The following is a 4,773-nucleotide window of genomic DNA, read 5'->3' on the forward strand; positions in this document are numbered from 1 at the left end:
TCATTTCCTATACTCACCTCTCCCTCCACCTATCAATTTGTGCGGCCCTATGATTAACAGCCCCCATCCTCACCCCTCTGCTCCCACCTTCTCCCTCTTGCATTCTCATACACGTTCTACGATACTGGTCTTATACAGTATTTGTCTTTATGGGACTGAGTTTGTTAACTTAGCATAACGCTCTCCAGTCCCTCCCAAATTTGGTAGTAATTAACAAAAGCATCGTTCCTGTGTGCTGCACAGTATTCCATCATGTGAACGTACCATAATTTCTCAACCCATGCAATTGTGGTTGGACATTTGGACTGTTTCCATGTTCTTGGAATGCTGCTATGAATATTAGAGTATACGTCTCTATGCCTCAGTTCTCATTTTCTTGGGTTATATTCCAAGCAGTGGAATAGCTGAGTCATATGAGATTTCTATGTTCAGCTTTCTGAGGAAATGCCAAACTGCCTTCAAGAGTGCCAACCTCATTCTTGAGGGAGGGGAGGAGTTTAGAGGTGTTTGCATCCGGCCTTACACACAGGACAGGAAAGAAAAACACTAGCTGTCAGCAGATGGAGCCAGAAAAGAGCGGGCAACTCAAGAGTGCTGTGGGAGCCAAATGGATGCTATATGGGGTGGGGTTTTACAGTAGGAACTTTTAATCAACTTCTTCCATGTGAGAAGCATCCTCACCACACTCAAGTGGGGGGATCTCATTAGGAACAGCAGCACTGGGCTCCTCAGCTGTCCCATCATCTTCATCAATGCCTAAGCCTAACTTGATCGTGCAGTAGATGCCACTGGCTTGAGTCTGGGAATCCTTAAGGGGGAAGCCAGAAGAGAGCAGTACCGTTTCAAACAGCAGCAGCACCAAGTCCTTAACAACTTTGTCATTCTTGTCTGCCTCAGCCTTCTATCTCAGTGTCTCAACAATCAGACGATGGGGTTGATCTCCAGGTGCTTTTTGGCCATTTTGTAGCCCGTTACAGTGTTATCCTGAAGCGCCTGTGCTTTCATGATCCGCTCCATATTGGCTGTCCAGCCATACATGCCAATCACAATGCAGCAAGTGAAGATACGAGCCTACTGGAGACTGTCACCTTCTCAACCTCCTCACCCAGAATTTCCTTTATGAGCTTACAGAGGTCCTCAAACCTGGCCTTGCTCTCCTCCATTTTCTTTCTCTCTTCTTCATCCTCAGATAGTTCTAGTCCCTCTATGGTGATGGAAACCAGGCTCTTCCCACCAAACTCCTTGAGCTGTTGCACACAGTACTCGTCAATAGGTTCAGTCTTATACATAACCTCAAAGCCCCATTTGTGCACTCGTTTCACAAAAGAGCTTCACAAAAAGAGTTGGCCACCTGCTCTTTGCTCTCCTCAGTGACATAACCTTCATCCTAGGCACATTTCTGAGAGGGAAGTCATCTCATCTCCAGACGGGGAACTGTGGTAGCGAAGTAGCTCAGAAAGGCGACACCACTTAGTGGAGGCCTCATGGCTTCCAAGCGTCAGGTTTTTAGAGAACGCCTCATAGAATTTCTTGACATTCTCCTTGTCTTTTGCCAATTTATAGAAGAGCTCAAGGCACTTCTTGACGATGTTTTTGCAAATGATCTTCAAGATTTTGCTCTGTTGCTGCATTTTCTTGAGAAGTGTTGAGAGGCAGATCCTCAGAGTCAACCGTACCATGCATGAAGTTCAGATACTCTGGTGTTAAGTCATCACAGCTCTTCATGAGTAACAAATTGCAAACATAAAGTTTAATGTTATTCTTCTTGTTCTCAAAGAGATCAAAGGAGCCTGGAGAGGGATAAACAGCAATGCCCTGACCTTCTACTGAGAGGGGCTTGACGGTCCAGTGGTCTTCCCAGTCATCAGTGAGGCTCTTGTAGAACTAACTCTCCATGTTCCTCCTGTGTGATGTCATCAGGATTTCTAGTCCAAATGGTCTTAGTCTTGTTCAGTTCCACTTAATCAATGCACTTCTCCTTAAATTTTTTGTTTTGTTTTCTTTTTCTTGTCTTTACTACTGTCATCCTGCTCATCTGAACCCACATCGTCAATCTTGGGCTTCTCTTCCTCATCCTTATCTTCCTCTTTCTCACCTTTCTCTTCTTCTGCCTCCTAATCACGGATATCTTTCTTGTTCTTTCTCCAAATAAAGAGTGATGGTGTCTATGAACTGTGAGTGCTTCTTCACTACTTCTTTGACTCGACTCTCCTGAGTACTCTGCCTGGTCTGTAAGGTGCACATTAGTGCCCCAACCAAAGGGCTCACAATGGTCAACACCAACTGTTAAGGAAGTTCCAGCTGAAGACTCCCAGGCATACTGCCCATCATCATTGTGTTTTGTGACCACTACCACTTTCTCTGTCACCAAGTAGACAGAATAAAAGCCAACACCAAGCTGACCAATTATGGAGACGTCTGCACCAGCCTACAGAGCCTCTGTAAATGCTTTTATACCAGAATTATGCATCAGAGAGCTGGACAATGACTAAGGATGACGTAAGAAGAATCGATGCCTTCGAGTTGTGGCGCTGGAGAAGAGTCTTGAACATACCATGGACCACCAAGAAAACAAATAGGTCTGTCTTAGAGAGGGTGAAACCAAGTTTCTCATTAGAAACTAGGATTTTGACGCTCCATCTCACATACTTTAGACACATGACCAGGAGAAGGACATCATGCTCAGAAGGATGGAGGAACAGCATAGGAGATGAAGAAGCCAGATGACATAGATTGATACAGCAACCAGGGAGTGGAGGTTGGTGTGTCGGAATTAGTGAGATTAGCTCAAGAAAGGGCAGGGTTAAGGGACGAGGGAATTGTATACTAATGAAGGAATTTTTTCTCTCTCTCCGGAGGGGGAAGCGAGCTGGTGGGGAGGGGTGGGCAGGGAGAAGATTGCGGCAATGAATAAATGGAAATCCAAAACCTCTGTAAAAAAAAAAATTAAAAAAAAGAAAGGGCAGGGTTCAGAGCTACTGTACATAGGGTTGCTATGGGTTGCAGACAACTTGATGGCAAACAATAATAACAACAACCAGACTTAGCAATTGTTCCCAAGTTATTTATGAGATCTGTCTTGGTTATTCCAATACCTGTGTCCACAAGATCACAGTACATTCCTAAGGGTTGGGAATTGTTAGGTCCAGACAGGGGAGCCAAGGAAGAGAATGAAGAATTCAAAGAATACACACATTGGCAAGAAGAGTGAACAGCCCCGCCCACCTGGCCAAACTAACGGATGAACCATAAATCACAATGGAATGTCCCTCCCTAAAGACTGTGTTATAAAAACCCTCCCAATAAGTTCATGGTGTGACTTCCCCATTCTGCATCTTCAGAATGAGGAACCTCACCTGGGAGCTCCCTTATCCCCCCTTTAATAAAGCTGCATTAAGCTTTCTCTTGTTCTGATTTCTTCCTTAAGTTCACTAACCTAACAGAAATGACGTTGATTTTTCAGCTCTTTACCACTATCCAACTTAGAAGGGTCTTTCAGGCTTTCATGGAGAATCTTGTTCAATGCAGCAGAAGTGTTAGAGAGCAGCTTTCAAAGGAAAATGTTCTTGTTGGAATAGAAGGTGTTGATGATAAGAGAGGTGAGTTGGGTGACCTCTACCTGAAAGGTAAAGGTCTCCACCTCTTCTCCTTGCACTACTTCAAACGTCTTGATGAAAAGAGATGCAAGTACTAGAGAGGCGAGGGTAGGGACTAGGCTCAGGCTGCACAAAGCTTGTGAGCTGTACGGGGGTGACTCAAGAGTATGAGAAAGTTCTTTCCACCTCTTTACTTTCAGAGGACTGACCCATCTCATAGTGGGACATGTCTTTTCTAACAAAACTCTCTTTTCTTTCATCTTCATCCTGTCTCCTTCCCTTTCCTCTCAACTGTGTGTTGTAACCAGGGTTCAGACTACACTGGCTTTATTTTCAAGCAGGACATAACTAGGCTAGAATCAGAGGATTTGTCCCCAGCCAGTTATTCTGTTGTCTCCCATCTGTTTCAATTCTTTGTCCAAACAAGGGAGATTGAACCAGGACACGCACCATATATAACAGTTGTTTAGAGCTAGTCGGCCATCTACCCTAATCCCTCCCACAGCCTTTCCCAGGGTACAGTTCTCACACGGCCAACCTCTGGATCCTACGTGCCAAGGTCACACGAGTGGTGGTCACTTGTGAATTAAATTGCAAACACAACAGACAGGGGAACAGCTGAGCATAACTAAGTTATGACTGGGAGGCAAACAGAGGAGTAAATTCGTGTTCACCTTTAAAAGGTTCCCAGTGCCTTTCTGACTGTCCCTCAGGGTGCAGTTAAGATACCTTTGCCTGGGAGAGTGACTCCAGTAGAACAGGCGGTTGGCTTTGCAGGGCTGGGGTAGATGGGACCAGTCCCTTCTGGCTCAGAGCTGCAGCCTTCCCTGCTTTCTCCTCCTCTTGCCCTCTGCAGCACACTGTATGTTGGCGACCCTTCCAACCACCGCAGGGGGCATCCTGTTACCTGCTGCTGCTGTTTGGGCAAAGATCAGGCAAAGCCAAGACTAAGGCATCATCTTTATGGCCTTTCCTACAAATTGGTCCTATTTGAAGAGACCTCAGCAGGCCCTTTGGGAGTCCTGTTCCAAGCAGGTTCTTTCTAGTGCACTCATTACTGAGGAAATACCCAAACAGATTTTAAAATCTTTTAATAATTTGAGTGAACCAGAATGAGAAAAGGAATGAGGGAAATTGTTGTTGTTATGTGCCGTCAAGTCATTTGCGACTCATAGTG

At 45.2% G+C, this 4,773-nt stretch overlaps 1 pseudogene; it reads right to left on the minus strand.

Annotated features, from left to right (window-relative positions):
- Positions 1-646: 646 nt before the first annotated feature.
- Positions 647-3,814, minus strand: LOC102848767 (annotated as a pseudogene).
- Between the last annotated feature and the right edge of the window lie 959 nt (positions 3,815-4,773).

Source organism: Elephantulus edwardii, unplaced genomic scaffold (assembly GCF_000299155.1).
Source record: "Elephantulus edwardii isolate Elephantulus edwardi_28Jun2011 unplaced genomic scaffold, EleEdw1.0 scaffold00262, whole genome shotgun sequence".
NCBI classification, from domain to species: domain Eukaryota; kingdom Metazoa; phylum Chordata; class Mammalia; order Macroscelidea; family Macroscelididae; genus Elephantulus; species Elephantulus edwardii.